Source organism: Thermobia domestica, chromosome 6, assembly GCF_964235325.1.
Source record: "Thermobia domestica chromosome 6, izTheDome1.hap1.1, whole genome shotgun sequence".
In the NCBI taxonomy this organism is placed as follows: domain Eukaryota; kingdom Metazoa; phylum Arthropoda; class Insecta; order Zygentoma; family Lepismatidae; genus Thermobia; species Thermobia domestica.
Genome location: NC_137459.1, coordinates 33,110,095 through 33,134,827, shown reverse-complemented (window position 1 = coordinate 33,134,827; position 24,733 = coordinate 33,110,095). Strand labels below are relative to the sequence as shown.

The 24,733-nt window shown below is 37.5% G+C and overlaps 1 protein-coding gene across 1 annotated transcript in view; it reads left to right on the top strand.

Annotated features, from left to right (window-relative positions):
• mGluR (metabotropic Glutamate Receptor) overlaps positions 1-24,733 on the top strand; it is a 1,220,665-nt gene that overhangs the window by 229,403 nt on the left and 966,529 nt on the right. The window lies entirely within an intron of this gene.

Here is a 24,733-nt window from a genome sequence, read left to right as displayed (position 1 = left end):
TGTAATCGAAGTTCACATGAAAGCGCTGCTTCAATCATTTTCCAAACAAACAACTTTTCGAACAAACGTTCTTAGGGAATTTGTTCAATTGTCGGACGTTTTTCCTAAGCCCGATTCACACTCACGTCATTAGACTTCCTGACACTCACACTCAAATATTATTGTTGTTCTCAGATTCATTCACACATGCTCTCAATAAAAACCCTCACATTTGCATTTACTCGTTCTCACACTTCAATATCGCTAATGTCATCACACACACTCATCCTCAATCGACTCCCTCACACTCACACTCACTTGTACTCAACCTCATCTACCGAAATGAGGATGAGTGAGGTAAGGGCGGTCGTCATGAAGAAAAAACTGAGTGGCGTGCCCATCTCTGCCCACGACTACCTGGACGATTTGCAATGGTTTTTATTTGATTGTGAAAATGAAAAATATAGTATGAAACGGTATCTTTGTTTTTGTTCTGTAACATTATTTTCGTTTAAAATTATTTACATTGAAAGTAATTAAATATTTCATCTTACTCTACATTTTCGAATTGTATTAGTTACGTTTTTATTATTATTAGTGCACAAAACAAATACCTATGTATTTTGATTAAAATACACTTTGTAGTGTAACACATCATGTTACAAATAAAAAAAAATGAAATAAACTATTTTTGCCTTTAATTGTTTGTTTGTGTTTGTATTGGTCAAAAACTTTTATTTTGTTTGTCTTCCTGTCAATGTTATAGCAGGGAAAATACAAATATATCATATGGTAAAATATTTCCAGGAAATGTATAAAGAATAATATTCTGTTAGAGCGTGATTGTTTGTTTTCAAAATAAATTATCGGTAAAATAATTTAATTTGTTTTCACTTTTTTTACTATTTGCATTGTTTGTATTTTATTTGTGTCTTCATTGCTTCATTTTCATTTTTTTAGCAAATATATTAAAAAAATAGCTTTAAAAGAATCCAGTCACTGTCGTCTTATATTTAAGAGTTTTATTGAAAAAAGTAATAAAATGTTACACGAATTTAGATTTAGTTAAGATTTAAAAAAAATAACATTTTACTCTTTATTTATGGAACCCGAAAAATTTGTTACATGAAACTGAAATACAAATAAGCAGTTTCTTTTCATTTTGCTTATTAATTGCCAAATCGGTATGTGCCAAGATAATACATAGAAGTTTATTGCCCAAAACATCAAAAGTATTAGTAATAGATATACACTCTGATACGAACTATGATGAGGACAGAATTTCAAGTTCCTTTCAAAAGCTGTTAATAAATGAGAAGACTGCGGTGTTGCCAGAAAACGAGAAAAAACTGCCACCTGCTTGCACACCTCTCCTGTGCCTGAGAGGTGTCTCCTTAGCCACACCTGTTTATCACATGACAACATGTCATCATAGCCTCAGTATCATTCGTTTAGACAACACATCCACGATTGTGTCCCACTCTTTAGATTGACTCCTTTGGTTTGCAGAAAACAGTGTTTCATTGCGAAGATCATTGTACGGGCTTCATATTAACCACCATAACCACTCCCCATATAACATTGTTTCTCTTTTTTAAGTAGACTGTTTTGACAGATAAAAAAGAACTAATTTTATTTTGAACTCTGTTTTCTGTAAGAATTTGATTTTTGATCTTTGACTTGCCTTATAAACACATGTTTTTTCTACAAAGTTACTTAGGCGAAAGAGTATAACTAATTTCAGGTTCCAAAGAGTTGGTTTACAGCAGTGTAGCATCGTTTCTGCTTAAAATGGTTGAGTAGAGTTTAGCGTCCCATTGAGCACCATGACACGCGGACCTAGAGTTGAACGAGTGATCTGAATCGTGTGAGTTTTTACCGGGAATCAAACCCAGTCTACCCTGCCGAAGAGAAGTACGCTCACCATATTGTCACGAGGAGGCTCAGCTTCCAAGTTAGGAGAAACTGTTCATTTTATTGCGTTATTTTTAATATTCTGTATGGTTAAATCATTATTGAGGAAACGCGATGGCTCAGTGGTAGAACACTTACATCTAGTGCAATGCTATTCAACCGGGTTACGCGTACCCCTTGGGGTACGCAAAAATGTTTCTGGGGATTCGTAACCCTAAAATAAGCATATTTCCAAATATTTATTGAATGATCATAGTTGAAGGAAATTTTGAAATTTCTCATGCTATTTTTTCAAATGCACTGTTTATCCCCCTATAAATAGTCTTTTGATTGGCACACTGATTGTCCTTTTGCTGGCTTTGACCAACAGAACATGTGAATTGAGTGTAATAAGTTCATTTAATAAATTTTTCGATTTAATTTGCTTTAAACAACTTCAGCGGTACACAATTGGATAGCAAACTGTGTCTGGGGGTACGCGAGGAAAAAAAAATGCAAAGGTTGAATAGCACTGCTCTCGTGTGTGTAAGTATTGGTACAATCCCTGCTTGCTCTTTGTACTAGACAAACACCACATACGTGGGTCTTCTTGGGATTCTTCAGTTTCCTCCCACTTCCTTCGTATCACCGTTACCACCTATTTCATTATCACTGTCTCCTTTAGCATACTGTCTCCTTTAGCCCTGTCTCCTGGTGCACAATCGCAGAACGTTAAACTAAAATAAAATCATTATTGTAATGTTTAATTTATTATTATTATTATTATTATTATTATTATTATTATTATTATTATTAACTAACTAACTAACTCTATGGCCTATGGAACCCGGAGGTTCAATGCCGCGTTCACAAAAGCTTTCCACTGACTTCTATCCTTAGCCAACTGTATCCAGTTTCTACTTTGTATTCCAATCTCTGCGAGATCCATCCTAATATTGTCCTCCCATCTGCGCCTAGGTCTTCCTAATGGTCGTTTTCCGATGGGTCTTCCAGTCAAGACTTTGAAAGCGTTTCTACTTTCTTCCATTCTAGCTACGTGACCCGCCCACCTAAGCCTCCTAGACTTGACTACCCTAACAATGTTTTGTAAACCATATAAATTATGTAGTTCCTCGTTATGAAGTTTCCGCCATTCCCCATTCCCGTTCCTCTTTTGTCGGAATATTCGTCTCAGGATATTGTTCTCAAATACTTTTAGTCTATGTTCTTCCCTCAGAGTAAGCGACCATGTTTCGCAACCTTACAGAACAACAGGCATGATTATCGTTTTGTATATTTTAAGCTTCAAATTCCTCGAAAGAACTCGCGACGACAAGAGATTTTGAAACGAATAGTAACACGAATTATTATTATTATTATTATTATTATTATTATTATTATTATTATTATTATTATTATTATTATTATTATTATTATTATTATTATTATTAACTCATTCGAAACGGTGCTGGTCTAGTGGGTATGGTAAGCATCTTTAGTGCATGGGGTCCCAGGTTTGGTTATCGATGTAGCATCGTTGAAATTTGAATACATTGCGGTGACTTGGATCCCATTCAGTAGAGCCACACCTCATATAATCTCTCTCCTGAAAAGCGACTCAAAACTTCAACAAACAAAAAGACGGCAACAATGATTATCTTCTCATTGATCTTACGTTAGTTTGTTCCATACTCTTGCTTTGGAAAATTTAGGAGGTGCATTCAAGTTATCACTCCTGAATTTTTTCAGCAGGACTGGTAACAGATAGAAACGTGCTCTTTGTTTTAAAATACGCGACCACACATTGTCAATAAGTGACAGATGTGGCAATACCATACGACATATAAACCTCTAGCGGCTGCGGTAAGTATGGTGACTGTTTTTGATACTTACGTTACTCGTAAAATGGCGACGTAATAATTCGTTTTCTCCATTTGTGTGGTGTAACACCACATGAAATTTATCGCCAGCTGAGTGAGACATATGATAATAGTTTCACGGATGTGTCTAATGTGCGTTCGTGGGTGCGACAGTCCAAAAAAGGCAAAACGTCGTGCAACTGCATAGCGTCCAAGATAATCCCGCCTTCTCACAAGCTGGTCCGATGACATGACCGAACGAGTGACGAAAGCTGTTTTGGAGGATCGCTGACTGTGTGTGAAACGCATCGCCTCCAAATTTGGCATTTTCATGGGATCTGTGCACACAATCCTGCATAAAGACCTGAAAATGCGAAAAATGTCTGCCAGGTGAGTGACAAGAATGCTGACGGAAGACCGCTAGTTTGCCCGCGTTGCATGTTGTCACGCAAAGTCGACCCGTGATGACGGCACGAATGAGATTTTCACACAATCGGAATGAATAATTACGTGCTGCTTTGGTAAAGAAAATGTCACCATTTTACGAATATCGTAAGTGTCAAAAATTGTCATCACTCTCACCGTTGCCGCTAGGGTTTTGTGTGCCGTACGGTGTTGCCATCTCTGTCACGCATTGAGAGCAAACGCACGCATATTTTAAAATAAATAGCACGTTTCTATCTGTTACCAGTCCTGAGGGAAAATGCAGGTGTTATAACGTGAATGCACCTCGTAATTTTTACTAAACTGCTTCAAATTGCATATTTACCGTTGCCTCTGCTGCTATTGAAAATATCCCAGTAAATTTGTTGTTTTACTTTGCTCTTACAAAAGTTTCTGTGCAAATACATTCTGTGGTTTACCAGCGTTTTATACATACAAGATTCCAAACAAACTATGCGATCAAAAGTATCCGGACACCTGGCTGAAAATGACTTACAAGTTCGTGACGCCCCCCATCAGTACTGCTGGAATTCAATATGGTGTTGGCCCACCCTTAGCCTTGACGACAGCTTCCGCTCTCCCAGTCATACTTTCAATCAGGTGCTGGAAGGTTTCTTAGGGAATGGCAGCCCATTCTTCGCGGAGTGCTGAACTGAGGGGAGGTATCGATGTTGGTCGGTGAGGCCTGGCACGAAGTCGGCGTTCCAAAACATCCCAAAGGTTTTCTATAGGATTCAAGTCAGGACGCTGTGCAGGTCAGTCCATTACAAGGATGTTATGGTCGTGTAACCACTCCGCCACAGACCGTGCAGTATGGACAGGTGGTCGATCGTGCTGAAAGATGCAATCGCCATCTCCGAATTGCTCTTCAACAGTGGGGAGCAAGAAGGTGCTTAAAACATCAATGTAGGCCTGCGCTGTGAGAGTGCCACGCAAAACGACAAGGGGTGCAAGCCCCGTCCAAGTAAAACACGACCACACCATAACACCACCACCTCCGAATTTTACTGTTGGCACTACACATGCTGACATATGACGTTCACCGGACATTCGCCATACCCACACCCTGTCATCTGATCGCCACATTGTGTACCGTGATTCGTCACTCCACACAACGTTTATCCACTGTTCAATCGTCCAATGTTTACGCTCCTAACACCAAGCGAGACGTCGTTTGGCATTTACCTGCGTGATGTGTGGCTTATGAGCAGCCGCTCGACCAGGAAATCCAAGTTTTCTTTCCTTAGGCCTAACTGCCATAATACTTGGAGTGGATCCTGATGCAGTTTGGAATTCCTGTGTGATGGTCTGGATGGATGTCTGCCTATTACACTTTATGGCCCTCTTCCACTGTCGGCGGTCTCTGTTAGTCAACATACGAGGTCGGCCTGTATGCTTTTGTGCTGTACGTATCCCTTCACGTTTTCACTTCACTATCACATCAGACACAGTGGACCTAGGAATGTTTAGGATGAAATCTGGCGTACAAACTTCTGACACAAGTGACACCCAATCACTTGACCACGTTCGAAGTCCGTGAGTTCCGCGAAAGGCCCCATTCTGCTTCCTCACGATGTGTACTGACTACTGAGGTCTCTGTACCTGGCAGTAAATGGCAGCACAATGCACCTAATATGAAAAACGTATGTTTTCCGGTGTGTCCGGATACTATTGATCACATAGTGTATGTTCAACACGTAAAATAATATATTTTCATGGATTTTCATTTGCGGTGGCAACAATGTTATTATTCAACATTAATAAATGGTCTCAGAAGCGAAACATTGTCCAGGTACATTTTACAAATATCCCAATATTCCTTTTCTCCATTGACTCTACCTTAATGTACTATATATCGCTCGAAAGTTCATTCAATAGCCATTCGTTTGAAGTTTGAATTGAAACATCTTACAAAATAACACTAAACCACACATCTCAATGAACTCGAGAAATACGGAGAAAACCTATAGTATGTTCGTGGACTACAACATTGTTCTGCTCAGAGACCAGCTTGTCAGCCTCTGGTGTCATTACGTGGACGATGCAGAAACGAGCTTTTCAATATATCAGCCATGTTCCGTCAAGCACTTGATTCCACAGGTAACACAGCACATTCCAAATTGTGACATGTTGAGTTATTGATTTTTTTTTTTTTTTTAGTTCTACATAAACCTTTTCATTTAAGTGTTGAAGTGATACTGTCTTAAATCATAAGAATATCTTACCACTTACAGAAATATCCGTACCTGCCCCCATTAAAATACTTTCCTGGTTCGTCTACACACTGATTTCAGTGCTGTACCATTTGCTGGAAGAATTCCTGGAATACCTGTTGCGGATTGGGACGCTTTTTTTTTTCTTTTTCGTGCTGAAAGTATTAAAGAAAATATTTCGTTTTAACGTCTTACGGTCATTCATTTTAGGCTAAGGAAAACGGTAATTTAGGCTCTAGGCCAAGTACATTTCTGGTTCCAAACATCGTGTCGGTAGGTTTTCTCGGTGTACTCCAGTTTCCTCCCCGCGGTGGCTCAGTGGTAGAGCGTTCACCTCTGGTACTTGGGGTCCCGGGCTCGATCCCAGCCCCCGCCAAGTGAAGTTTGTGGTGGACAAACACCGTGTGCGTGGTTTTCTCGGGGTTCTCCCGTTTCATCCCACTTTCTTCATTCCACCATTTCATTCATTACTCATCATCACCGTCTCCTTTAGCCTAACCGGCATAATCGTGGGACGTAAAACTCAAAGATTTCATTTCGTTTTTTCAGTTTCCTCCCACATTATCATTCCATAAATTAGGTCTATTTCATCATCAATCGTTTTATTTCTCATCATTCGTCTCCCGTAGCTTAATGGGCATAATCATAGGACGTCAAACTGAAATATGCCATTTTCAAGATGATTAAGGCAAGTGAATGATAATGGAACAATTGGTAGAATGCGAAATTGAGAAAAAACGGAAATACACTGAGATGACCCACTCGAGATGTCCAACACAAAATTACTTGACCGGGAGTCAAACCAGCGATCCCATACACAAGAGGTAACTGCTCTACCACTGAGTCACCATGCCCATTTGTCCTGTTATCCTGAATGGTGTCAAATTTCCTTTCATTTTTAAGATATATTGAAACATAGAGAACAGGACATAGATCCTGAGAGTAGCAGAGATGATGAAAGAGAGCAATATTGTTTTTGCACAAGACATCGAATACCCATCGGATAGAATTCTTGAATTGTGATAAGCATCGTTATGAGCAAACGTCATCCTCCAGACGCCACCGTGCCTGGTTTACGAAGAACGGGATAGTGTAACTGTTGATACACAGGTGTGTTGTCCCCCTTATTGAGTTAAGCCACGTGGAACACACTCGTAATGCATAGTAACGAATATATATATATATAACCACAACCTTTAACATTTTCATCTAGGATCAAGCATTTTTTTATTTTAAATTTAATTAGAAGAAGAAAAAAATGCATCTTTTCCCAATGTAACTACACATTGGATTTCCAATGTATGATAATACAGGACATATAACAATACCATAATAATAATAGTACTATAATGATATATACAGGTTGTTTCAAAACAATACATGCAACGTTTGTTAAGTGATTTCTGAAACTAAGACAAAAAGTATAGACCAACCTAGGTGCACAAATGCTTCCTTTCGGAGTTATAAGCTGCCGAAAACATGAAAAAAAAAATGAGCCTTCAAGGTTTATAGCTCCAAAACTATGGGACCTACCGTAGTCGAGTCAAGACTTCACTTAGGAACTAATATATGCCCTATCGAAAAATTCATGTTTCCGAATCCTAAGGTACTCACGTAACAATTTTAAAGAGGGAGTTTGCCTACAGTCATAACATTTGAAGTACTCGCCAACTATCTAAGTATTCATATATATAGTACATGCCAACATAAATGACAAAATTATCTTTAACATTAATGATGATATAAGCTGCTTATTTTTGTTCTGTACTTAGGCATACACATACATGCATATGAGCGGCTTGGGTGAACATAATGATGAGCTCCACTTCTGGTGAAATTGAGTTATTAGATGGAATGAGTTGCAATTGAACCATAAAAAGCTATGTAGGTAGTTTAATTTCAGAAATGTACCTGCAGATGGCAGTTTAAGCTTGTTTGGTATTGTCATTGCACTGCATTGAATGGGATTGTTGAACCTTCTTTTCCAGATTACTCGAAAGTTAGAATATGTGACATATATAATTGTGTTAGATACACCAACGAAATATAATTACGTTAATATGAAATTAATCTATATTATAAAATTGAAAATGTTTGTGACTCTCAATCTCTTAAACCGCCCGACCGATCTCGATCAAATTTTTAACGTAGATGTGGTTCTGGCCTGGGAATAGTTTCAGTTATTTGCTTTGACGGTTGAATTTAGGGGAGGGGAGGAGGGGAACATAGAAATTAATAAATAAAACTTAATAACTCTTGAACCAAAAGACCGATCTTGATCAAATTTTCAATGTGGATGAGGTTTGGGACTGAAATGACTTTTATCATTTATCTTTGACGCAGCAACTTAGGGGAGGGGGAGGACGGGGAGATAAACAAAACATAATAAATATAAAAATAGAAGTGACTATGTTCGTGAATTAATAACTCTTGAACCACCCTACCGATCTCGATCAAACATTCAACATAGATAAGGCTCGGGCCTGGGATGTTTTCTTAATTTCGCTTTTACAGTGCAACGAAGGGGAAGGAGTGGGGGAGATATATGTAAAAAAGTAAAAAAAAAATAAAAGTTACTGTCTTTGTGACTTCATCACGCTTAAATTACCCGACCGATCTTAATCAAATTTTCAACATAGATGAGGTTCGGACCTGGGGTGGTTTTTATCATATCATTTTAACGGTATAACTTAGGGGAGGGGGTAGGAGGGGGAGATATATAAAAATAAAACTTAATAACTCTTGAACCACCGGACCGATCTTGATCACATTTTCAACCTAGATGAAGTTCGAACATGAGTTAATTTTTGTCATATCACTTTGATGATGTAACTTAAAGGAGGGGGAAATACATTTACAAATTAGCGAAAACGACCGATATTAATGTCGAATCTATAGTTTTTTGAGGTCGCTGGTATAAACAATGACACTTCCGATGCAGTGTCTTGTAGCAAGGGGAGGAGAGGAGGATATATAAAAAATCATCGGAAATGACCGATGTCAAGAAACGCTTTAGTAATATTTAAAAGTGACTGACCAACGAAACATATTATTACTTTTTTCTTAATTTAACCCAACGAAGCGGGTAATTGATGCTAGTACTTTTTAAAATATAATTTAGAAATCACACTTTAAAATTAGGAAAATAAATGTAATATAGAAAACAAGCTGACATTAACCGAACTCAGAAGCTCCAGACGTGTTAACTTGTGGAACACAGACTCTTTTGTCGAGTCGAGTCTGTCCTTGGCCAAGCCCGACCATCAAATATAGTGAGCTTTAATTTTAGACAATGGACTACTTGCCCGCCTTTCCTTCATATTCGGTCAGTATTTACCGAGTAATAAAGTCCCAGACACAAGGCCAACAAAGCTATCTGTCTCTCGCCAAGCTGAGCCACCATATAATGCAATCTTTATTCCTTAAACTATGGGTCATCCGCTCACCGAATATCGTTTGGATGTGGCCAGTAGTTGCCGGAAAATTAAATACCAAACGAAAGGTGAGACTAGTCCAGCCTGTCTCTTACTGAGAAAGGACCACCAGATATAGCAATGTTTATTTCTTAGATTAAAGGTTATTCGCTCACCAAATTTGGTTCAGGTCCGGCTAGTACTTACTGAGAAATGAAGTACCACATGCATACGCACATACACACACATACCTGAAGTGAAATTATTGGTTTCTATACGCTTACGCTTAAACGGTACGTACTACACATCCATCCTCTTTTTCAGGGGTAGTGCACTTCGAAAGTTCATAAGAGCCGCACACAACTGGCGGTTCAGATCATACCCCTGTAACAAGTTGTTTTTCTATAATATAATTGCACATGCATATGAAAAATAATGAATACAAGGAAGAAAATCTCGGAGAATATGAAAAGATAGAAAACCATCTGGCCTCTTTAGATTATATGGATCAAGTTACTTCCATTGTGGCGATATTATATTCATTTAGAAGTCGTACCTGTAAACTCATGATTCATCCTTGATGACGATACTGGCCAGGAACGTTGGATCCTTTGTTGTTTTTTTCCTCCTGTGCCCTGCTGATGCTGGTATAAATATCCTTCTTGTCCTATGTGATAACCCGATGCACATCCCATCCTTAGGTCCTCGTATATGTAAGTTTGTGACATGAACCGATATGTGTTTTAACTTTCGCGCGCTTACTTTCATTGGAAGTCAATCAACGAACGGATCTCATATGAGTACTTGCCGGGGTAATTTTCTCCTCCTTCCTATTCATGGACGGATACACAGAACGGGAAACGCTCTACACTATCATTCTTTCACCTTTGATACGCATCACGGATACAACCCACATCTCGTACGTCTCTGTACCATATTTTAGGAGTTTAAAAATAAAATTTCACATAGATTCGCTATTCCTTTCGATCACTCATTGCGCAAGTCAACTGGAATCACAAAGCATATCACACACAATCACCTCTCACTTTACACTACTTGGGCTCAGGTGAGCGATAACGCTGTGACATAATCATGCCTCACGTACAAATTGCATGATAAAACTTTGATACTTTATGAGAATGAAAATAATCTGAAAATAAAATAAACATCTCTTTTATCCTTATAATAATTATAGACTGTTCATAAAGTAATTTAGTGAATGTTGTCGAGTTTTAAACAAACAAAAGGATTAACTGCTTCTCATGCAAAAAAATGCTTAGATATGTTACACATACGAGGTATGTTCGAAAAGTATCGAACCTTATGTTTTCCCTGCGTAAACCAATGAAGTGCAGGAGATCTTCTTCAGTGTAGATGTAGAGGGAATACTCATGCGCAGTTCTGACTTTTTCCCCGCCCGCAGCAGAAAAAGTCAGTCACTGACAGTCGGCCAACGAGTGACGTGTAGTAAGCGGTTATCGGATTTCTTTTTTCTTACTTTCGTTTTATGTTTTTTTCTTTCTTCTTTTTCTTTCTTTTCTTTTTTTCTTTTTTTCTTTTCTTTTTTTCTTTTTTTTGCAAAATGACAGAAAAACTTAAGCAGCGATATTCCATCAAATCTTGCCAAGAGCTTGCTTATACCCATGCGGATCTGTACATTCAATTCTGAACAATAATTTGAAATGAAATGAAATGAAATTTTTAAGTTTTATGTTCCACAATTATGACGGCTAGGCCAAAGGAGACGGTGGTGATGAGGAATGAATGAAATGGTGGAATGAAAAAAAGGTGTGAGGAAACTGGGAATCCCCTAGGAGACCCACGCACACGGTGTTTGTCCACCACAAAGTTTACTTGGCTGGAACCCTAGACCCCATGCATGCATAGACGCTCTACCACTTTTTTTAAGTTAACTGACTTACCGAACGTGTCTCAGTAACTTACGTCAACTACTTATTACTAATTTTACTTGTTTTACTCGTTTACCTTGCTTTTCCAATTATCTAGAACGACAGGGACACGAACACAAATATCGAGGACAGTTAAGATCACAAAGGCTCTCCCACCGGGAATCAAACCCGGAACCCCGTACACTAAAGGCGCACGTACTAGCCACTAGACCAGCGGAGAGGCCTCACTGAGCCACCGCGGCCCCCGAACAATAATTTGAGCATGAAAGGAATGTCCGCGATTTTTTTATTAAGATTTTCATCCTCAAACGAAACATTTCTGTGCATCATCAGGCTCCCTACTCACCCCACATGGCTCCGTGTGACTATCGGTTATTTCTCAAGCTGAAAATGCCACTAAAAGTGACCGCTTTGAGTCATGAGAACACATCATGTGGAATGCAAGGGCACAGTTCTTCACCATTCCAAGAACTGTGTTCCAGAAGTGTTTGCAACAAAGCCCACAGCGCTAGTAGAAATGCGCGCATTACCAAGGAGATTACTTTGAAGGGGACTAGTGTTTCGGATTTCTAAATCAATAAATTACTTTTAGCCAACCAAAGTTTGATACTTTTTGTATACGGATTTGTTTTCCCAAAGTCTCATCCTCTACTACTTCCCGTGGTGAGGGTAGGATGGGCCATTTATTTTGATACGCCCTTGTTACGTATAAAGCCTTTTCAAGTTTAAGAACGGTGACCAAACACTCGAAGATGCACCACGTGCCAAAAGACAAACACATGTACAAAATGAATATCTTCAGGCAGCAATTAAGGCGAACAGTGGTCAGACATGTGAGTAACTGGGACTACAATCCAGTGTGAGTGTAGAAACAATTTGGCAGTACCTTCGTCAACTTGGGAAGCACTACAAGTTGGGTCGATGGGTCCCACATGATTTGACTCCGGACCAGAAGACAATGCGAGCAGACACCTGTGTTTCTTTGCTGTCTCGTCTGAGGAGGGAGCCATTTCTGGACAGGGTGTTGATTGACATGTGATGAAAAGTGAGCCCTATACGAAGCATCACGGCGCCGTCATCATTGGCTAGCATCCCATGAATCGGTTCCAAAAGAGCCGAAACAAACACTGCACCAGAAGAAGGTTCTCCTGTGTGTTTGGTGGACTACTCGCGGTATAGTGCATCAGGAACTACTACCAGCCTAACAGAGCATCAACGCAACTGTGTACTGTCAGCAGTTGAGCCGTGTTCAAGAAAAACTCAAAAGTATGGAGCCAGCTCTTCTGAATTGCAAAGGGGTTCCTTTGTTACGCTAAGCTCCACGTGGCTAGGATGACCCGGGATACCATTCTACGCCTTGGATGGGAAACACTATTGCATTCGCCATACTTCCCGGACCTTGCACCGCCCGATTATCACCTGTTCCATTCCTTCGACAATCATTTTAGAGGACGCCAGTTCAAATCCCTAGTAGAGGTGCAAAATGCACTTGATACTTTCATCGCTTCACGGCTCAGCAAGTTCTACCGCGATGGAATCCATGGTCTTCCAGAACGTTGGCATAAAGTTTTCGATGCTGATGGGGACTGTGTTTTATCTTGTAGACACGTTTTAGGGGGTCATATCGATGTTCAAGGTTGTTTTTTGAGAAAGCGACAGAACTTTCTTGGTTACCGTTATATTTCCTAACCAGATAAGTAGTCAGTTTTGGATGTCCATGTCTCCGTATTTTGTGCAAGAAATGTTGTTCGAATACTCAGAAGTTTAAAAAACTGCGTCGCGTTTTTTCGTTACCAAATTGTCGATCTTGGCATCTTGTAGTAAAACAAAAGCATCTCAAGATATGTGGAGGCGTTTTGGAGGCTCATCATTACTGGTATCTTCATATTTTTCACCATTTCTTGCATTATTTCTGTGGACAGTTCATCAAAAAACGCCATTCAATGAGTTGTTCGCTCAAGTGCCAGAGATGACCACGACTTTTTCTCCTGGGCTTTGTAAACGGCTAGATTGTCTGTTTTATATTTAAGAAGGCTTTCCAGGAATTCGAGATCATTTCTTGGAGCAGACTCAGTAACTGGTGATAAGAACCACGCTTTCGCATAAGCTTTAACAAGGAACGCACACAAAGTAATCAACTCTTTTTCTTCTTGATGAGTAAGGTTGAATTGGTCTCTAAAAAGCCATATTTTTAATGCATACAGTTCCTTTGCCATTCACTTGGCATGGTGAATAGCTCCGGGTGCTGCAAATGGTCACCAAATGTCTCATCGACAAATTCGTCATTGCAGTGAATATTGTTTAAAATTTGTAAAGTTAACATTATTTTTAATGGTGTGATAAATACAAAATGCAATGCATGCACCAAAGGGAATGATAAGACATAATTCGTTGATCATTGTTGTAACAATATCTTCTACAGTGGCATAGTTGATTTGTAATAAATAATTATATGAACTGGATATAGGAGAATAAATGCAAAAAAGAAAAAAAAAAGTATCCTATTGTCAATATAGCGACAATTAAGCACTAATTTTGTTAAACTTTAAGTCGATTGCGCAACCTCTAAATATTGAGCTATTTATTTGAAATTTTGCAAGTGTCATTTATTTGTAAAGGAGAACAAATTTAGGGGGTACCACGGTAAAATTTCAAACTTTAGAAATTTTGGACCACACTAATATATATGCATACATACATACAAACACACACACACACACACACACACACACACATATATATATATATATATATATATATTATATATTGCCTTTCTACACACACTTATAGTTCAGTATGGTTCGTAAAACCCAATTAATTTGTCTAAATCCATCACATCTAAGTAACAGTTGTTTTGATATTTATATGTAGTTAACATTCTGTGTTTATGGCTCAAACCGCGAGTTCTCCCAAACTGCAGAAGTCTGGGGAATTGTTGTCCCGACGTAAATTGTATTTGCTTTCAGCAAACCCGACAATTCCTTGGAGTTACTCTATGGTTCAGCTATGCGACAAAATGCATGTTGGTTCGTAGACAACTTACAGGTAGTTTTGCTTAAAGCCTTTAATAATGTTTTTTTTTTTTTTTTTTTTTTTGTACAACGTATTTAATTATTTACAAGGAACGATAAATCATTGAGATATACTGTATTTTCTTAAGTAAATCTCTACATGGCCGTCCTTGTATCTTGAATTATTCAACAAGTATATGAAGAAGCAAATATTTAATTACAAAAATAATGAACCAAACCTTGAGTGGAATATTACCACTTTTGGGTGTGTTCGTAGTAATGTTTTATCTAGGGATGGCCACATTTTTTTTTCGAAAAATACTTTTTGGAATTTTTTTTTTCGAAAACGAAAAATGGAAAACAATTTCTTTTCGAAATACGAAATTGTTTTCGAAAATCGAAAAGCGAAAAACTATTTTTTTTCGAGAAACGGAAAACGGATAACTTTCTTAAAACAAACTGAATTCATTTCATTTGTTAGGACTTCCAAACTACAGTATACTGTTCATGCGTATACGAAGTATTATAGAACGGCTATTTTCATCTGTCTGTCTATCCATCCGTTCGTCTGTCAGCTGGCATCAGAGCAAGAGCGTTAAGAAATAGCGAGAAGCATTTCTTTTTGCAACACGAATAGATTCATCTATCCATTTGACTTTTATCTAATCTAGAAGTGGTAGAGATCTATCGCTTTCTGCTACATTGTTGATCACCACAAAACACAAACGGTAATATATAGAAAGACGCAGTTTTCCAGAACCAATTCAGTGTCCCAAGAATATATTCAATGTTTGCCCTTGTTACACTTGCAGCTTAAGCTATACATAAGTGTCGGAAGTCTTTAGAATGGCTTTGTCCGTCTGACTGTGGACAGGTGTCAGAGCAAAAACAGTAAGATATATTGAGAAGTCGTTTCTTGCGGTCGATTCAGAGCCCCCAAAATAGGTTGCATCTCCTGCATTAACCCTCCATTCAAGCCGGAAGTGGTTCAAATGCCCTTTTTTGGTTCAACTTTTATCGCTATAGAACGAAAAGGGTAATAGATAGCGAGAATCGATTTATTACAAACAATTTTGCGACTTAAGACAACATATAACTATCCACAACATTCAATCAACACCATAAATTGTTTATATTTACTATTATTTCCGGTTTCAATACTGAATTACGAGATATCGAGATGAAGATTTTTGCAATCGATTCAGCTTCCAAAAAATAGGTCTATCTTTTCCATTAATCCTCTATTCAGATAGGAAGTCGTTCAAATTAACCGTTTCGGTTTCAACATTAATCGATGTAGAACAAAAATAGTAATAAATAGCCACATTATTTTTCTTTTTTTTTCGTCGTGCCGATATAGCGTATCAGGAGTATATAAGCTATATATCATCACAACTCACAATACTATCGAAAACAAAAGTGGCTGAATTTACTAGTATATTGGTTTCAATACTGATTTTTATAAAGCAAAAAGTAGGAGAAATCGTGATGCGGTTTTTCGCGACCGACTAAGCGTTCTAAGAATAGGCTCTACCTTCTCCCTTGATTTCTATTCACACCAGAAGTGGTTCAAATTAACGATTACAAATTTCAGCATTTATCGCCACAGAACTAAATTGGTAATATATAGCGACAAGTGGTTCACCTACAATCGATTCATGGTCTCAAGAGAAAATAACATTACAATCCGCAACACTCCACAAAAGCAGAAATGGTTGAAGTTTATTACTATGTTTGAGTCTATAGGTAATACTAATTTCAATAGAGCAAAATCGGTGAGAGATATTGAGATTTTTTTTTTTTTTTAATCAACCCAGCATCCCAAGAATAGATTCCACCTTCTTCGTTCACACTTTATTTGAACCGAAAGTGTTCAAATTAACCATTTCCGGTTTTAACACTTGTCGCGATAAAACAAAAAATGGGCCGTGGTGGCTCAGTGGTAGAGCGTTCACCTCTGGTGCTTGGGCTCCCGGATTCGATCCCAGCCCCGCCAAGTGAACTTTGTGGTGGACAAACATCGTGTGTGTGGGTTTTCTCGGGGTTATCCCGTTTCCTCCCACTCTCTTCATTCCTCCATTTTCATTCATTACTCATCATCACCGTCTCCTTTAGCCTCACCGACATATCTGTGGGACGTAAAACTCAAAGATTTCATTTCATTTTCAAAACAAAAATTGTAATAGATAGCGACAAGCAATTTTCTGGAATCAATTCAGGTTTCTAAGAGAACATATCATCATAATCTGCATCACTCAAGAGCAAAAACTATAAAAGATATCGAGAAGAGGTTTTCTGAAATCGATTCAGCGTCCTAAGAATATATTTCATCTCCTCTATTCAAGCCGGAAGTGGTTCAAATTAGCCATTCTTGCTTTCAATCTTTATCGCCATAGAACAAAAACGATAAGTGGTAGCTAATAATGGCTCTTTGATACGGACTCAGCATCCGAGGAACAGATTCTATCTTTGATCTTATTAATCTATTCCAACCAGGAGTTTTAGTTGTGCTACTTGTTGTACTGAAGTTTGAGTATTCCATTCGCATAGATTGGAAGTCTACCGTAGTTTTACACTCACTTGTTTCTCTACAAAAACAGGAAGTAGGGTAAATATATCACAACCAGGAGTGGATCCTTGGGGGGGGGAGATCGGGGCAAATCCCCTCAGAATATGACAATTTCTTATTTTATATATAAATAAAACCATCTCAGAGTTTGCAGCTCTTTAAAGTAGGTCTAAGTAGCAGTATTACAACCCACCGCCACCCCCGCAGAAGTCCACCCTGGATCCGCCCCTGATCACAACTCATGGTTTCAGTATTGATCAACATAGAATAAGCATGGTAATAGTTAGCAAGAATCATGAATTCAGTACCTTGGCAATAGACTATCTCCAAGTTTTATCCTGTGGTAGAAACTTACTGCCACTTCTAATTTCAATAGTGATCACCGTAGAGCAAAAATAAGAGATAACGAGATATGCTTATATATACAAATCCAGGATTCGAAGATTGTCATCTCGATCGCTATCCATCTATGTAAACCAGAAATAGTGAGAAACTACCCTTTCCGGTTTCATAGTAAAGAAAAAACAATAGCCGGAAGCTTTTTGATCTGGATTCTGTGCCACAATGGTAATTTCCATCTCTAAGTTTAATGCAACCAAAAGTGATAAATACTTACTAAATCTCTGGCTACAATATATTTTTTTTCTCGTAGAACGAGAGAGGTACTAGGAAACGACAAACGTTTCTTTTAAATATATAGCTTCACAATTCCAAGAAAATATTTCAAGCTCTGCCCACTGGTCTAGTGGCTAGCACGTATTCCTTTGATACACAAGGTCCGAGTGGGAAAGCATTGAACGTGTTACGGTGGTTCGGATTCCACTTTAAAATGTAGGTCCACGTCTTGTATAGTCTCGCTTGATACTGAAAAGGGACGCTGAACTTCAACAAACAACCAAATAAAAAAAAATATTTCATCTTAGTAGTATTCTTCTACTGAAGTTAGTAGCAGTAAAAACTAATACGAAAACGAAGAACCACCTGTTTGAAATTTGAATTCTCGTTTGATGAGATTATTATAGTCAGATACTTAGTTATTTGTCCTACAGTTTATGAAACATCTTTAGAACAAATAAACCCTTCAATATTATTTTGTTAGTATTAACTTGCCTATTTTTGAAAGCAACCAAATCGCTTTTCGTACTGAGTTAGTTGTAGAAAATAAGAGAAATGAATGGGGGATCTTAGTGAGGAGTCTTTGGAATCAGTATCAGTACATATAATCACTTCATGTTTCATATTTTGTTAAAACCAATTGTTAAAAGTCAGTTTATTACAGAGTTGCCTGATACTATCACGATCAGTTTATTCAGGATCCTTCTGAATGCTAATTTGTTAGTCTTTTTTTTACATTATAAAATATATTATCGATAACGCATCAATAATTACAATTAGCGAATAATTATATTTTAATATTCTGTAAAATATAAATTTTACACTGTTTCCCTTTGTGAATTATTATTTCAAAATTATATCCCTCAAGAACCGAGAACCAAAGGTTTGTACATCACAATATTTCGTGCTGAGTTCACACGAGCACCAGACTCGTTAAAGTCTATGACCATATCAACTTTGGCAAATATCGGGTGAGTTTAACGCGTTTTACTGAAATTTCTTGATTTTACTAAGTTCAAGTCCAAATTTTCTGGACAGTATTTAAAAAAAAATATTGCTACCAGCTAGTCAGAGCATCAATGCAACTGTGTGCTGTCAGCAGTTGAGGCGTGTTCAAGAAAAAACCTCAAAACTCTGGAGCCAGCACTTCTGAATTGTAAAGAGGTCCTCCTGTTACAGGACAGCGCTAAGCCCCACGTGGCTAGGATGACCCGGGACACCATTCTACACTTTGGATGGGAAACACTATTGCATCCGCCATACTCACCGAACATTGCATCGTCCGATTATACCTGTTCCATTCCTTGAACAATCAGCTTAGACGACGCCAGTTCAAATCCCTAGTAAAGATGCAACATGCACTTGATACCTTCTTCGCTTCACGGCCCACCAAGTTCTATCGCGATTTAATGCATGGCCTTCCAAAACGGCAGAAGGTCGTCGATTTGATGGAGACTATTTTTGATCTTCCAGGTACGACTTAGGTTACATATCGATGTTCGAAGGTGTTGGGCGAAAAAGCGACAGATATTTCTTGGTTACCTTTATAGTTACTAAGCTAGTCAAGATCTACCACCATGCCAAGTTTGGTAAAAATTGGATGAGTTCCATTTTTCCTGCTGTAATGAAATTACTCAATTTCACTGATTCCAAACCTAACATTGATAGCTAATACCTAAGGAGCAAAACGTCTGTACACCATAGTATTTTATACTGAGCTTCCATACATCCCAAACTCGTCAATATTTACGATCCTAACAACTTTCGTCAAGATCATTTGGGTTTAATCAAGTGTGTCTTACTGAAATTTCTTGATATCACAAATTAAAAACACACATTTGATTAGCAATAACTCTACAACCAAAGTCCTAAACACCAAAATATTTAACGTGCATAAAAAATACATTACAGTCCATAACGATACTATTTTTGGTCGTGATTGGATGAGTTTCGTCAATAGTAAGCATTATAAACTATCCTTACATTAAATCCAAATCCAAGGGGGCACGGTAACTCAGTTAGAACGCTTACCTTTTGTGCATGGGATTCTAGGAAAAGTTGGCAGACAACATCGTGTCCGTGGGTTTTCCCGGGGTACTCTCATTTCCTGACACATCATCATTCCACGAATTCCAAAAACTTTTCGAAAAAAAAATCGAAAAACGAAAAACGTTTTTTTTTCGAAAAACGAAAAACGAAAAAAGAAAAATTTTTCGATAAACGGAAAGCGATATTTTTTTCGAAAAACGAAAAACTTTTTTTCGAAACACGAAAAACGAAAATTTTTCCGTAAAATCGAAAAACGAAAAATTTTTCGAAAAACGATTTTTTTCCAAAAACGATTTTTTTCGAAAAAATCGAAAAACGAAAAATTTTTCGAAAAAGCGAAAAACCGGAAAAACGAAAAATGAAATTCCTGAAAATCGAAAAACACATTTTTCAAAAAAAAAGACCATCTCTAGTTTTATCAGATAAGCTATGTAGCAGCGAGCTTTTTGCACACGAAATATTGTTGGTGTAGAAAATATCAGCGTTTATTTTTGTCATTTTCTTTTTCGCTACTCCGAGTACAAGGGAGTATTTCGACTTCAAGCATCTACTGGTTGGAATTTGCTTGACGTATTAACCTTTAGATGCATTTCGGGTGTCTAACTGACCCCCAGGTATTTTTTTTCTTTTTTTTTTTGTATTTTAAGTGCATGATATTTTTTTTTATCATAATGATTCTTTCTGACATCTTGCAGTAGGATATTCTGTATTAGTATTTTATATATTTTTATAATTGTATTTATAATAACGGTGTAGAAATGTAGTCATTACATGTGCTACGAATTTTCATTTGAGGGATTAATTAGACCCTTTTTTCAATCTTGTTCTTTTTGGTGGAATTTCGTAAAAGGTTTTATATTTAAGTTATGATAGCTATTCCAGCGTATTTTATAAGCTCAATAAGAAGAAGGCAAAATAAGAGGAAGAGGAAGAAGTGTAAGAAAAAGGCTTATGTCACTACTGTGTGTGATGACTGACTTTCGAACTCGAATATGAAACAAAAATGAGCTGTACATACACACAAGTATAAATTTGTGCACGTACAATTGTACATAAATTATGAAATGAAAATAAAATCTAACATATAAACAATATTACTGTAATGCTGAATACTCATGCTTATGTAAAAACAAATGTAAAAATAAGACTGTAAATGGATATGGGACTGACAAGTTTAAAACCCTTGTACATAAATCTATGGTATCAGTTTTGCAATGTACACTTACGTATCATAGTTCGCAAAATATAGCAATTTGTTATGAAAAACTGATAATAATGTTATATTTCTTGAAAGTATAAGTTAGATTTAATGTTTCTGAAATGTATCTACTCACTGTTAATACAAAGATGGAACCCTCGTACCTAAATGGGAAATCATTAAGAAAATATTGCGAGAAATTATTGATTGTATCCTAGCAGTAGGTTTCAAACAAAAGTCACAAAACAATGTTGGAAGAAGCAAGAAAAAAGGTCAAGGGGTCAAAATGAACCCGGAATGTAATAACGTAGAGAAAAATCCCAAATGAATCTAAAGGTTAACTTTGAATAAATATATTAAAATATAAAACACCCAGCATTCTGCACTCACAAATAAGGGTGTCTTGTTCTAAAATGTCAGTTTTACAGGCAAGCCAAAATATCATTGTATCTAAAGAAAATTGATTTTTCTTTTGGGGAGACTTAAACATATATGGTATTTTGCTACTTAAACATGTATAGTATTAATTAGTGTACAGAAAATATTTCTTAAGTACATACAAATTAGAATTATTACGCATTAAAATTGATAATTTAAAAGTTATTTTAAGTTACAGCATGAACTATATCATTTCATTCCTTACATAAACTTTCAGAGGGTTATGATAAATCGAACCAAAATAATTTGAACCCACGTCTAGTCGCATATAGAACTGCAAGGCAATATTATGCAAGTAGATCAAAAACATAAGGGATACTTACATGCCGTGTCTACAGGGAGTGTTGGAAATGTTGAACGCCACGTTTAATACAAAAAATGACCCGATGGAGTCCGTTCAGTGCGACCTGTTGTGACTCGGATGTTGGCAATGGAGTAGTACATGTTCTATTGTAGTTTAACAATTGTTCGTTGATTTTTGTGACGCACTTTCCTCAGTGTAACTCCACAAATAAAAATAGTAGCTGAATAGATCAGTGGACATTGGAAATCATAGATCTTCAAGTCAATTCTGCCAGGTGTGAAAACATATAACGTTGCTTGCAAGGAGGTGTGTGCAAGAGTGTTGTTCTGTAGAAAATGTACGAAGTATCGTTCGTATGAACTCATTTCATCCATGGGTTCAAGGACTCGATGGGTTCAGTGCGTTTGAGGAAAATATGTTTAATGATTCTCTTCCCCGACAAAGGACACAACACTCCAATCTTTACACTATGGTGCGACAACTTGAATATTTGTCAGAGTTTTCGACAAACCAGCACCACGTATTTTTGTGAATTAGCATAGTCACTGAGGTAGAACCACGCCTCATGAAGTGCTGGTTCAGTAATGTCCATATCTAGCGTGGTCTGAGAGCTTCAACTCCTGTAAAGTCATGATCATGTGTGAATTCAGGTTAAGATTCTTCAGAATATTCCGGAATGTGGTTCGCAACTCCCGTTTGCTGCAACAGACGCCTCATGGACTTAGTGAGGCTCTACAACATCCATTGGCGAAATTTTCCGTTTCTGCCTAAGTCCTTTTCCAGCATTAGTATTCATGTTCCTTCCAGGTACTTATATTTATTGCTCAGATTTCATTATGAATGTAAGCATGGATTACTTGGCGAGTCGATCACTGTTGAAATCGGCAGGGAATTGTTCTTGTGATTCTCTCAGTGATGTGCCCTGTAATTAATATTCACTTACAATAAATATTCTGGCCTATTTCATCAGGACGGGTACATTTTTTTCCTTGTGGTTGTCTCTACCTTAACTGTTATTTATTTCACACCTAGAGGTCATGTTTTCCCCTACCGCACCTTCCTTCTCTCTATTTAATGCCAATGTGCTTCGTTGACAGCTTGCTGCGCGGAATAAATAAATAAATAAAAGAAACAGTGTATTGTTACACGTTGCTACTTCGAATACACTGGCATTTTTCGGTTTATTATCCGCCATATCCGTTTTGGTTTATCTTGGTCCATCCTGTATTACGCCAAATACATGCAAATAAATGTGGTGAAATATTCTCGACACTACGGCAAAACCGCTAAAAATACTAGTTTTAAAATCCTATGTTTACATGTTTAACTCCAAATAAAATCAATATCAGTCTTTTGTGTTCACAATTTCTTTGGAAAGACGTATAAAAAGTCAGCTTCAAGAACACACACACCACACTTTTCTTCAAGAGCTGTAAATGTTTTCATGTGAGCGTTTTAAAACGTGTACTCTCCAAAATGTCTCACACATTCACAGAGTGAGTCAAAAATTATATTTGGATTTATCGTTCAACATCAACACGTGTGTGCAAGTGACGTTTCCAGTTATGAACAACTATCGGCAGAACTTCCAGCATAATCATTTCTACACCTTACTCAACGTGTCTCTTTAAGAGGCCTCATCACAGCGAAATTAAAATACCGCTAATTTTACAATAATTATGTGATATCTTCAAATAGATAAAAGATAATTGAAATGTGGAACAAGAGCGCCCTAGACAATATTATTTTACATGAGATACCGTTGTCACGACTCGCTTATCTTCTTTCAATTCCTAGCCATTTTGAAAATCTGGATTTACTTTCGCGTTTCAAAATGGCAGCAAACGGAAAGCTACTAGGCGACTACTGATAACGGTATCTCATGCAAAATAATATTATCTACGGCGCTCTTGTTTGACATTTCGATTATCTTTTATCTATTTGAAGATATCAAATAATTACTGTAAAATTAGCGGTATTTTAACTTCTCTGTGATGAGGCCCCTTAAGGGCTGAGTATTTTGGCTCTTGACTGAGTTTAAAGACACTTTGAAACGATCTTAAAAGTTATATATATATATATTTTTAAGGGTTTGGAGACTGCAATAACTATCCAACGGAGATATGTTTATCAATCGATGCAAGAGGAACTGGGTACCCAACCATTCACCAATCAAAATATATTTAAAAAAAAGAAGAAGATAAAAGAGTGCAATGATAAGGGATTTTAGCATGATGAAATTTGGCAAAGAAATCGCCTATTTCGTTTAAAATCATCGGACACATTTCCTTCCAGATGTTCGTGATCCTCCACGGTAGTAGTACCTTCGATGACAAATCCTCTGTTTCCAAAGCCGATTACTCTTTGCCCTCAAATCGCGTACTATAGCTGATCTTATCCCCTCCGGGCACTTTTGAATGATCTATCTAAGAAGGTTTCGTACCACACTACTACATCCAGTTTTGTTTGTTAACTGTCCCAATAGCTTAAAACAGCACACCCTTACTAGAAAATGAGTTGAAACAAATTTAGAGGTCTCATTGATCCAGTCGCGTGCCTACTCACATAATTGTAGGCGATAGTCTAGGTTATCCTTAGTAAAGTGTTGTAACGTGTGGGTCTTGCATATATATCACTTCTCCTTGTGAAGAATGCAACACCCAATTGGATTACGTTTTGTTTTAACGACACACCAGGTGCTTTGCCTTCGGCTCTTAAACAAAGATGCAAACACACGAAGTGTTGTCACTTTAGGCAGTCTTCACAGTGAACACGGTTAATCATGCGTGCTGCGAGCTTTTTTTATTCGCTGTGCTAATTTTGTCACTGTATTGTACG